Genomic DNA, 13,289 nt, shown 5'->3' with positions numbered 1-13,289 from the left:
CAATTGGTACGGATTTGATCTTAAATTGGACGAATCAACGGAACAAGGCGGCTCGATTTGTCGGATAACTTTTATGAAATGTACGCACGTTCTGAAAATTGTTTAAGTATGATAACACGGTAAATACTGATGAGTAGCTTATGAGCCCTAATAAACAAACTTTTGTGTTTTAAGTAAATAAAATTAACTTTACTTTATCGAAATAACTTAGCCTGAACTTAACATAACTTACTTTAAGTTATATGAACTAGTTGAATTCAATCAAGATTCTACTTAAAATTTCCATTTCGGGGCGTTATTTGAAAATATAGTGGGATGAAAACGGACATATTTCCATGTCGGTCCACAGGGCAAATCCCTGGTAATCCCTATCGATCGGGATACGCACTATTCGGACACAAACATGCAGACTCACCCCATTTTTTAAAAGTGTTAGTGTCAAATTTTAACGTCCCCGCGTCCACTTACAGAACCCTTCCAAAAATATAAAAATAAAAGAACGAAGGGGGACTTTTTAAAATCGTTATTATAATCTCGGACGCCATTTTGCCTACTAGGGGACGCGCCCTTCAATTTTTTAAATCTTTTTTTAACAAAAACCCCTTTGATGTTTATGCATTTTGGCAATATCTCCCGGCCGGCTAGATACGGCGACATTTGGCCGTTTCGAGGATTTTACAGATGCATATTTTAGATTAAAAGTTTAATGCCGCGCGCCCACCCGCGCGATAATGCCGGCTGCCAATTATTTGAAGCCGATAAATCATTTTAGTATTCGCTTTTGTTGTAGGCTCCGATCTATCATGCGTACATACTCCGCTACATGTGTAGGTACGTGAGTACTCGTGTCGGGGATGTCTCTTCTAGCGGCAGGTTGCTACGTCTCAGCGGTGTCGTGTACCGCTGTACGTACGTACACCGCGATACAACGCGCGGCCGTAAACTGCAACAATCAAGACAACGAAGCCTCCTATTAATCAACTTATTTAAAAGACAAACAACTTTGAAAAAAGAACGTGTGGGAAAACGTACGTATATCCGACTGACGCATTCCAAATTCGAATGAATCTGAAAGGCGAGCGAGATTTGAAAAGAGAATGAGATTTGAAAATAGAACACGCCATTAGGAGTGAACACAATGGTCTCATTGGTCGATTTGAAAAAGGAACAATTTGTTAAACGTCAAATATGAACTTTTTTATTTCGGTTGTAATGAAACGCCGCTCAGTATGATGTCTAGTACATGTTTGAGCTTTTTTGTGGGATCACGTCAGTCGTTTTTCATTTGTTTTATACGCTGATCCGCCACACGTATTAATGTCGAAATTAAAATAAAGTTAAGTGTAATGTTAGCGAGCAGCGCCACGGGCGACAAGATTATTACGTTATTAAAGCCTCTCAGCCGACCAACGATCTAATTAGTAATTAATAGGCGGTCATGCGTGAGATTTTATCGACAAAATACCGACAGATTCCAGGAATTTCATAACACTATGTGCGTAAAGATGAAAGTAAATATTATACAAATTGTTTATGCTATTATTTGATTTAAAAGAAGTGCTAACCTTAAAAATCTCTGCTACCTGATTGAAAGTTTAATAAACAAACAATAATATAAAAAAATAATGAGGGTACGCATACATTTTTCTTATCGCCTACACGTAACCTCTCGCGCACTCAATTGTTCCAAAAGCAACTTTCTATCTTCAAATCGTTTATCGAGAAATCAAAAACACGAACAATGACATGAAACTATCAATATTTCTAATAACGTTCAAAAACAAAGCATAATTAGTTTCGAATACGAACGCAGCGGCCATATTAATCATTCGAACGAATTTCCGTGCGCCATGTCATACGGCGTTCGTTTATTAAAAAATGTGACGTATCAAGATCAACATCTCATAGAAAGAGAGAGATGGTCTGACGTGCAAGCGACGAGAGTGACAGAGACGGACATGTGCTGACATATCAACGGGTCATCAACCCCTACGGGCGTCCTGCTCTAACGAGAATTCGAAGATTTGATTCGAATTGTTCCTAATTTGAAATATTGCCCGTTCGATCAGGACTCCCGGCCATAAACGTTTTATTCCAAATTCAAATCGGTTTTATATTAGTTTTGACTCGATATGCTGTTAGAGCTTCCGTTTGATGTTTATTCTTAATGACTCAGGTTATCCATAAAATTCGAATAAATGGACGTAAAAAACGTTATACAACTTTATGTCTTTACTAAGATTGATATTTGTAATTACACCAGAATCGAGAGCTTTAGATCCTGTGTTAATTGATCTTTTTACTTCACTTTGCGATCTTCGCAACCGGCAGTGAGTATGGACTTTGAGTTGTAACTGCTCATACTAAACAACTGAACTGATGATGATGATGATTCTTGCTACTGATACTTATATCTATCTTGTACTTACAACTAAATTAATTATTTAACATACTTATCAGTAAAACTTAACAACTTAATGTTTATCTAACTAATAAAACTTTGTTCAGGTAAATACTCCTACTTATGAATATTAGTTAAAGTGGCCATGTGAATCGTCTAGTGATATATGTAGAACCTACGTTGTGTGCACCGAGTAACCCAAAGTAATTTAAGTGAAAAGTAAGAATGGAATAATTATTATATGATTAAGCAAACTATGTAGAAAAGTATATTTCTCAGGAACTTTCTCAAACTTTAGGATATGAATTGTAAGTGTATTTCGGACTGATACCGGGGGCACAATGCCCCCGGGGGTTCCGCCAAATATGGTTTAAAGCCATATACCATCCCCTATGAACCCACCAGCGCCTCCAAAAACAACAATATTCCCCTTTCAGAAGAGGTATATTGCAGATCAGGAAAACTACGCACTAACTATGGTGCATGACAAAGTCTTTAGTACAGATACAATTCTATGGCAAATGTTATGCTTAATTTACAATAGGATACCAGTGAACTCGCCTAACCTTATGACTCATTCACATGTATACCCTACTGCAGAATATCAATGGAAAGCCTAACCTTATGACTTTTCCATCGAGTCCCTACCATAGTAACAATGAAAGGCCTAACCTTATGACTCATTCATTGTATATAAGCTTACCAGTGAAATTGCCCAATCTTCCGACTCATTCACCAGTAAACTCTACTGTAGATTGATAATAGGTACATATATAATAATATACCTAAGTCCCTATAGTTACCATTAATTGTCTAATCTTTTGACTCATTCAATCAAGTAATTATAAATATTTCTAATTAGTTTAATAACTCAAACAGAAAGCAGTCGATCCCAGAGGCCACTCTCCCACAGTAACCCCTTTATGCTATAAAGATAGCTATCATATCAATCCCTTTAGGTAATTGACTATAGATGATTCATGTAGTAACAAGCCGTGTCAGTGTCTTCTCCTACAGGCAGTAAGACAACCAACGGGGAGCCTCCCTGGCTGTACCAAATCCTCAATCTATATTTTCAAGCTAGCTTTATAATGTGATAAAATTATAATTTAATCGGAGCCCATGGCTGTCTTAGATAGAGCACTCTTAGGAGTTTCTTAAATATTAAAATTGAGTTTGTCAATAGAATTTAGAAATCTAGAAATAAAATGGTGTGTAAGAATTTAAACTTTCCCTAGCTCTGTGTTGAAGTTTAGCAATTTGGAGGAAAACCCTCATAGGTGAACTAATTGTGTGGTGAGTTAAAAATAGTAACTTTTCCCGGTGTAAGGAAACGCTACTCTAGCTAAGCCCTATGAACTTCCCTACCTATATAGCCCTAATAAATCCTACAATTGTACTTTAAGCTTGCCCGAGGCCCCTACACTCTGTCTGTGATTAGCAAAACTAGGGAAATAATCCCACATGTACATTTAGTGTAATGTAGAAATTCCCGGTGTAAGGAATTCCTTCTACTCTCCTATCAACAAAGATGGTGTGTATACCTAAAGCCCTATCGGTCCCTACAAGGTGCTGAGCTCTCAACTTTCCCGAAGGAAAGTCCCTATGACGGAGAGCCCCGCGGAACAGCAGAATACCTAACGTTGTGCATAAATACGTAAATAAATAGGGGACAGGAATTCTGAGTTTCTTAAGTACAAACTAAGCGTCAACAAGACACGCATTCACTTCGACGAGCGCTACTTAGTCGTTACAAAAGACAAACAGAATCCACTGGTGGCTGGTACGACAGTAATTTGCCGCTGAAGGCACCACAGCTTCAGGAAGTGGAAGTCTATATCATCCACGGTTATCACCGTTAGGTGTCAGACGATATAAACGGACTTAAAGCTCAACCAAGGTACGTTATGGAGGAACCAAAGTCATTTCCATTAAGTTGGGAAAAACACAGAAAAGTTATGGATTAGTACAATACAAACGTAGGCTGAAATGAAACGCTATAAAACGATCACTCCACACTACAGAAACAATTAAGGGACTTCACCGTCACAGGACCGCAAAGACTCCCTCGCAACGACTTTCCGAATGAAAATCAGCACTAAATATTTCAAACATAATTGTAATGAAGATAATAATTTACCACTATAATCAGTAGCAAACTATAATCCATCTGATTAAGAAATATATCCATTTTATAAGACAATACTCACTCTGCAATTTATATTAATACCCAAATAGACTATGTAAAATTCCCAATAATAAAATAAGAAATGATTAAAACCCCAAATAAATTTATACAGCAAGAACCCGCGTAAATTTAAAATCGCTTCGAACTGAACCCTAATACTAGAAACAACCCTCTGCCCTCAATTTAAAAAGTTAATGTGCTCGCCGTCAAGACCAAAAAATGAATGCCCGGGGCCTACGATTCCACTCCTATTTATAGTCTTTCAGCCCTTTCAGCCTCAACGTCGTCAACGGCCTCACTGTCTTCTTTGACCTCACGGGCGTCTCGAGCCTCTCCCGCCTCAACGGCCTCACCAGCTTCGGCGTATGACGTCACAGCCCTAACCAATTATTAACAAAACTACTACTTTTTTATATAGTTTAAATGGATGAATAGGTTTTCCAATATTTGTGAAATGAAATCTAAATATATTTCCAAAACCAACAACGTAAATCCCATTTTTCTAATTAATTAATGAGTATTTAATATATTCCTTCACTCTCAATACATGTCCGCTACCCGCTCAATACTAAATAACACCATAACTTTGAAGTTTAATTGTGACTTAACTACTGAACAGAAAGATGCGAAACTTGGATAAAAGAAAGCTTATCTCCTATACAATCTTATTTAATATGAATTTTCCTTGCATTTTGGATATATTTCATGTAATCATGACAAACATACTAATTTCTGTTTTATACATTTTCTACCTAATGTAGAATGTTTTTATAACTAATATTTCGCTGAAACTCATACAAAACTCATTGCATTCAATTTGAATGTTTGTTCCCTCTCAATTTTCAGGAAATAACTTATAAATTAATGTTAATTAGTTTCCTATACATAACAGCGCCCTCTGATATTTAAAATTGTAATTAGATACTTAAACAGTATTCTTAATATTATCTTAGATTAAATTAGAGCCCCAGTAACGTTGCAGTTGTCTGTGATTTTTGCTAGATGGCGCTTTTCAAACAATATTTTTTTATCAATCTGATATAATTGTGACTCAAAATGTATTCGCGCAGTGACGGCTTGCAAATGTCATTTGAAACCGTTACATCCGACCCCCTCCAATTACTTAGGTGGTGAATTTTATAAAAATTGACAACCGATGTAAATGGATCCAACAATTAAATAAAAACCGCGAATATATATATTTTTTTTATAATTTTACCAATGTTTGCCTTCGAAATGTATTATGTTGTATGTTTTTAAACCACGATTTATCCATCATTGCCCAGGATGGAACCTTCGAAACTAAAGTGAATCATGTAATGAAATAAATATCACCAAAGCCAGATCTTTGAATTTTTCCAGAGGCGCCGGGTTGTGAGGCCAACGAGCTAGATGAGCAACATGTTGTCGTCATCCCCCTTCCTTTGGCTCAGAAAATAACAACAACATATCCCCTTCCAAACCCAAAGAATCCGTTATGTATTATCATTGCTATAGTGTTAAATCTCCATTAATTCATCACCAATCTCAAAACCACCACCACAACACAATAACAGGTAAACCCTGGAGAATGTGTAGTGTGGGCCATAACGTTTTCCTACCAGTAGAGTAATGAACTACTTGTAAGCAATATTAACATTGATTATGCCATCTGGCCTAGCCTAACACCTTTCGAACAAATAGTTCATTTGTAGGTATATTGATTCTTGGGCAAACTATCAGTAAATGATCTGTCTTAACTATAAAACTGATGAGATATTAAAACCCTTACACCTTTAAATAATATTATTCACTCTTTTCTTGCATTGGCTTGCACATTCAAAAGCCCCAGCCAAACTCTTTCATGAGCAACCTCCACATATCACTAAACCGCATTGAACCACTCATCGTTATACACTCTGTTTTACAAAACATCAATCACCTTAGTTAGACAAATTTCTTTTAACAAATCCGACAACTTTGTTATGAATAAAGTTTTAATCAATCAAGGATATGAATCCAAACACTGATTGTCAATTTACGAACACATACTTATCACTTACTATAATTGTATTCCCTATTTATATTATTATTTTTTCCAAAATTTAATCAAAAATTATGCCGATTGTAACAATTTCAAATTACCTTTTTTTCTCTAACTCAAGTTACGACTCTAACTGCACTATTAGTCTTTCTGAAAACCGCATCATAATCGGTTCAGCCAAACGCGAGACATTCGCGGACAAACATATATACATACAGGTCTAACTGAGAACTTCCCTTTTTTTTTTGAAGTCGGTTAATAAATTTATTACCACGGTATTACCACTTACAACCTAACTTAACTTCTATTTTATTCTACAATATCTTACCAAATAACTAGTATCTATCAAACCTATTTTGATTACTAATAAAATAATTGTCTGTCACCACCGTGTCTTTATAAAAGGGCTACCACAATTAATTAACAACCGCCAATATTACTAATCTACTTTAAAGTTACTTTCTCCTAGTATCCATCTCCCAATTTTATATTACCTACTAGGTAGTCGTTAGAGCATTTTCAGACTATCCATGCCCCTCCCCGAGAACCAAATCAACCACATACCAAATCTCACTCAAATCGGCCCAGCGGTTCCGCGATGAAGCAACAAACAAACAACCAGACAGACCGACAAACTTTCGCACCTATAATATTATTATTACCTGTATACGTTGTACTTGTTTTTTTTCTAAAGTAATATCTTATAAAATTTATAATAGAATTTTTCCACACGAAAATAATTAGTTCTTCTATAGTCTATGCACAATAGGCTGCGTGGCCACGATGCCTTTACTTTTCCTTAACATGACAGCACGTCAAACATTAAAAATGTTGTAAGCGATGCGTTTCTTGTTTATGCTTTGTAGCATTGATTAACGATGATAATTCTAGTGTTAGTCGATAAATATCGAAAATATTCAATAAAACCAAATCAACGCAATGTTCAAAATAACTTCTGCTAATTTTAACCTTTCGAGGTTGAGTAAAACTTATCCAAATAACCTACATGACAGTGCTAATAACTATGCAAGTCCAATTTAGTACTTCAAACTACACAGGTAATTAATGTTTCCGTACATACATTCCATTGTTTTTGCTAATAATATTCAAACAAACTCTTTTCCTGTCAATAGACAACAGCTACTTATTGTCTTTTATTTCACATTGAAACTGTTTACACTACTTGTAAAGTTGAAGTAATTATGATATTTTGCTTTCAGTCACTGAAGGAGTTGTCATGGATTATGAACTGTTGACCAATGATGGAAATGATAGTTTACCTATCACCCTTTATAACCAACCAAGTTGACATTCAGTAAAGTGAATCACCACTAATTTGTCTTGAAGACAACCTAAATGAAATCTTGACTACACTTGCCTTCAAATGTTTCTTTTTTTTTTGTTTTTGGTAAGTTTTCCTATGTTATCAGTTTCTCATTGAATCCTTTTAGAATTCATACATACATACTCAAAATAATATTGTTGTAAACTACCATCTCATGAACTAATTTTCCAATCTGTTAGTTTTCTCAATAATAAGACCGCCATACTAAATCTCCGCGCTAAGATTTTGAACTAAATCTGTACTAACAAAATAGCCTAACATAACTAAGCTAATTTTTCTGGCTGTTTCATTGCTAGTACAGTATCACCAATCATATTAGATTTCATCATAGTTGATTATACCTATATAATTTGATTTGTTTTGTTTACAGGTAAAGTGAAATCCAATCTTAAAATTCAAATTCTCCCTGGAGTAACAAAGTCCATACTACAGTTGAGCTAAACTGACAGCTGTTAATAAATTTTAACTATGCCAGCATGAAATCTGTCAAGAGTGAAGTGCCAACTCAAGATGTCCTACTGCTTGCCTATTACTGTACTCCTTCTCTGTGCTTTATAATGGATTAACCGCCAGCAACCATTTTATTTTGATGAAATAAACTCAGCATACTATCATACTCTACAGTGAGTATGCAACTAAAATGATTTTCCCATCTTATTGCATACTAATAAAAGCTTACTTTCTTTTATTGATTCCCTAAAAGGTCTATTGACTTTCCCTATACTGTATTGAAACAAATGCAACTTGTAATTTGTTCTATAACTATACAAGTTAACACATTTCATTACTAATTTAATTATTTTTAATCAAGCGACCCCCATTCTTTTAAAATTTTAGCCAGTGGTTTTATATGTCCACTTAAATTCCCTATGATCTTTATAAACAATAGTCTTATTCCCTAATAAATCTTTATAATTAAACATATTAGTGACTTGAGTATATAAACTCTAAGTTAAGTTCCTGGCTTTACTCTATAACTTAAGCGCTATCTTTCTAAACTATACAAACTTTCATAATTTAACTGTGCAGCCTATTTATTTTCTATTAAATTAATCTTTCTAGCTATGCTTGTTAAAGCCTTAAGTAAAATACCTCAAAATGCTAAACCGATTTTGATAATTAAACTTGTTCTTAGATCTAGATAGCTACCTCGGGTTTGTGAACCTTTTATATTTGCATTATTCATCTCATCTATGTGTGAGCCCATTCCCAGCCTACGCATTCCTCTCACAGGCATCCTCTAAGAATGAGAGTGCTTGGACTAAATCATTTTGCTTATACTATTGCCTAAATCGGTGTGAAACTGTATATGCATAAGCATTGACATTTTTGTGCACACATACCTAGTACCAATATATACCTTCCTTTTATCTTGAGCTTGTCCCTATTCCTAGCTAAATATTTTTATAGAATTTCTTGTAACTTAAGTATGGGAAAACACACCTGTCATGAGTGACAATATTATAGCCTGCTAATCCCTAATTATTATCAACATAACTTTTCATTTGGCCTAATTAAATTGTTCCAAATGCTCACTTAGCTCACATGATTTGTAAAATAGGTAGCCTAAACTGAATTTCTTTAAGTTACGACCCCCCGTATGTAAGACCCAAGCTTATTCTATGCAACTTTTCTAGTAAGTAGGTAATTTTCCTACCGACCCCCCGACTGTCAAACCAACACAACATTTGACATACCTTCAGTATTTATCTACCTATACTCCGGTTTCTAATAAGAATGAAATAGCTACTCATAAATAAGTTATTCTCTATGTTTTAACTTGGATCTCTGGAAGAGATTGCTCCGAAGCTACAAGGCTGCCCTCTACAAGGAGTCATTGTATGGTATTGTAATTTTAAATGACTTTCCTAATAAATATGATAACAATAATCCTATTAAATGTATATTTACTCATATTTTCTAGTAAAATGGAACCATATGTATGAAGTATGTATGTATATGATTCTGTCTCCCTCTCACTACTGGTTTCAGAACATAGACTTATAATACACTACGTTTACGTTTAGGTTACTCTTTCTACGTTTCAGAACATCAATCACGCATGCGCACCGCACGTCATGTCAATGTCACTTTTGACTTTTCTCTAAATGGCGGGCGAGCCGAGCGATTTACTTTACTTTAGTTAATGTGCTATAATTAATTGTGATCTAGTAATAATTGAACTTCAGGAAACTGAAATCTGATTATCGAAGTTTCCAAGTAACACAACACCGTCAGCTGGCAATCGAACGATGGTTTAAAGTTAATCGTTCCAACGTCAAAAGTCAACCGATGAAATCTACCAAATTTACAATAAGTATATTTTGTTTTCAGATGGAGATTTGAATAACTATCAGTGTTACAACAGTGAATGAAATTAATTTAAGTGCAGCCTACCTAAATCCTCATCCTACCTAGTGACAAGACAAATTGTGCTATTTTCATTAAACCTTCAATTGTATAACATTTTGTTGTGTTCAAACTTAATTTTCCTTACTCCTATTTCTAGTGTGAACTATAAATTCCCATTCTTACTTTCACCTCCATTCCACGAACAGCAAATTGTGACTGTTTATGAGAAAACAGCCACTGAAACTTAACTAATGAAACTTAATATCTAACCTAACTTAGCATGAAATTTACTGATCTAGTAAGTGAATCATAGTTTGCTATCCTATCTCATGAATACTAAGTATCAACAAACTGTCAGTGAATCTACTTTTTATCAAACAAACACCAAACACTAATTAGAATAAAACCTTAGTTCATCCTGTCACGGCTAACCCATATTGTAACTGCTCATACTAAACAACTGAACTGATGATGATGATGATTCTTGCTACTGATACTTATATCTATCTTGTACTTACAACTAAATTAATTATTTAACATACTTATCAGTAAAACTTAACAACTTAATGTTTATCTAACTAATAAAACTTTGTTCAGGTAAATACTCCTACTTATGAATATTAGTTAAAGTGGCCATGTGAATCGTCTAGTGATATATGTAGAACCTACGTTGTGTGCACCGAGTAACCCAAAGTAATTTAAGTGAAAAGTAAGAATGGAATAATTATTATATGATTAAGCAAACTATGTAGAAAAGTATTTTTCTCAGGAACTTTCTCAAACTTTGGGATATGAATTGTAAGTGTATTTCGGACTGATACCGGGGGCACAATGCCCCCGGGGGTTCCGCCAAATATGGTTTAAAGCCATATACCATCCCCTATGAACCCACCAGCGCCTCCAAAAACAACAATATTCCCCTTTCAGAAGAGGTATATTGCAGATCAGGAAAACTACGCACTAACTATGGTGCATGACAAAGTCTTTAGTACAGATACAATTCTATGGCAAATGTTATGCTTAATTTACAATAGGATACCAGTGAACTCGCCTAACCTTATGACTCATTCACATGTATACCCTACTGCAGAATATCAATGGAAAGCCTAACCTTATGACTTTTCCATCGAGTCCCTACCATAGTAACAATGAAAGGCCTAACCTTATGACTCATTCATTGTATATAAGCTTACCAGTGAAATTGCCCAATCTTCCGACTCATTCACCAGTAAACTCTACTGTAGATTGATAATAGGTACATATATAATAATATACCTAAGTCCCTATAGTTACCATTAATTGTCTAATCTTTTGACTCATTCAATCAAGTAATTATAAATATTTCTAATTAGTTTAATAACTCAAACAGAAAGCAGTCGATCCCAGAGGCCACTCTCCCACAGTAACCCCTTTATGCTATAAAGATAGCTATCATATCAATCCCTTTAGGTAATTGACTATAGATGATTCATGTAGTAACAAGCCGTGTCAGTGTCTTCTCCTACAGGCAGTAAGACAACCAACGGGGAGCCTCCCTGGCTGTACCAAATCCTCAATCTATATTTTCAAGCTAGCTTTATAATGTGATAAAATTATAATTTAATCGGAGCCCATGGCTGTCTTAGATAGAGCACTCTTAGGAGTTTCTTAAATATTAAAATTGAGTTTGTCAATAGAATTTAGAAATCTAGAAATAAAATGGTGTGTAAGAATTTAAACTTTCCCTAGCTCTGTGTTGAAGTTTAGCAATTTGGAGGAAAACCCTCATAGGTGAACTAATTGTGTGGTGAGTTAAAAATAGTAACTTTTCCCGGTGTAAGGAAACGCTACTCTAGCTAAGCCCTATGAACTTCCCTACCTACATAGCCCTAATAAATCCTACCATTGTACTTTAAGCTTGCCCGAGGCCCCTACACTCTGTCTGTGATTAGCAAAACTAGGGAAATAATCCCACATGTACATTTAGTGTAATGTAGAAATTCCCGGTGTAAGGAATTCCTTCTACTCTCCTATCAACAAAGATGGTGTGTATACCTAAAGCCCTATCGGTCCCTACAAGGTGCTGAGCTCTCAACTTTCCCGAAGGAAAGTCCCTATGACGGAGAGCCCCGCGGAACAGCAGAATACCTAACGTTGTGCATAAATACGTAAATAAATAGGGGACAGGAATTCTGAGTTTCTTAAGTACAAACTAAGCGTCAACAAGACACGCATTCACTTCGACGAGCGCTACTTAGTCGTTACAAAAGACAAACAGAATCCACTGGTGGCTGGTACGACAGTAATTTGCCGCTGAAGGCACCACAGCTTCAGGAAGTGGAAGTCTATATCATCCACGGTTATCACCGTTAGGTGTCAGACGATATAAACGGACTTAAAGCTCAACCAAGGTACGTTATGGAGGAACCAAAGTCATTTCCATTAAGTTGGGAAAAACACAGAAAAGTTATGGATTAGTACAATACAAACGTAGGCTGAAATGAAACGCTATAAAACGATCACTCCACACTACAGAAACAATTAAGGGACTTCACCGTCACAGGACCGCAAAGACTCCCTCGCAACGACTTTCCGAATGAAAATCAGCACTAAATATTTCAAACATAATTGTAATGAAGATAATAATTTACCACTATAATCAGTAGCAAACTATAATCCATCTGATTAAGAAATGTATCCATTTTATAAGACAATACTCACTCTGCAATTTGTATTAATACCCAAATAGACTATGTAAAATTCCCAATAATAAAATAAGAAATGATTAAAACCCCAAATAAATTTATACAGCAAGAACCCGCGTAAATTTAAAGTCGCTTCGAACTGAACCCTAATACTAGAAACAACCCTCTGCCCTCAATTTAAAAAGTTAATGTGCTCGCCGTCAAGACCAAAAAATGAATGCCCGGGGCCTACGATTCCACTCCTATTTATAGTCTTTCAGCCCTTTCAGCCTCAACGTCGTCAACGGCCTCACTGT

The 13,289-nt window shown here is 35.5% G+C and overlaps 1 long non-coding RNA gene across 2 annotated transcripts; it reads left to right on the top strand.

The window, feature by feature from the left end:
- The first annotated feature begins 7,347 nt into the window (after positions 1-7,347).
- On the top strand, positions 7,348-10,423 carry LOC141444983 (uncharacterized). 2 transcript variants are annotated; one of them, XR_012453257.1, is made up of 4 exons: positions 7,348-7,670; positions 7,833-8,020; positions 8,328-9,801; positions 10,292-10,423. It is a non-coding gene; the product is annotated as an uncharacterized lncRNA (long non-coding RNA). The 2 variants fall into 2 exon arrangements; XR_012453258.1 differs by having other exon boundaries at positions 7,372-7,670; positions 8,328-8,580.
- Positions 10,424-13,289: the final 2,866 nt, after the last annotated feature.

This window comes from Choristoneura fumiferana, unplaced genomic scaffold (assembly GCF_025370935.1).
Source record: "Choristoneura fumiferana unplaced genomic scaffold, NRCan_CFum_1 Sck3bRy_117;HRSCAF=303_pilon, whole genome shotgun sequence".
Classification (NCBI taxonomy): Eukaryota; Metazoa; Arthropoda; class Insecta; order Lepidoptera; family Tortricidae; genus Choristoneura; species Choristoneura fumiferana.
This window is presented reverse-complemented; position numbering and strand designations above follow the sequence as displayed.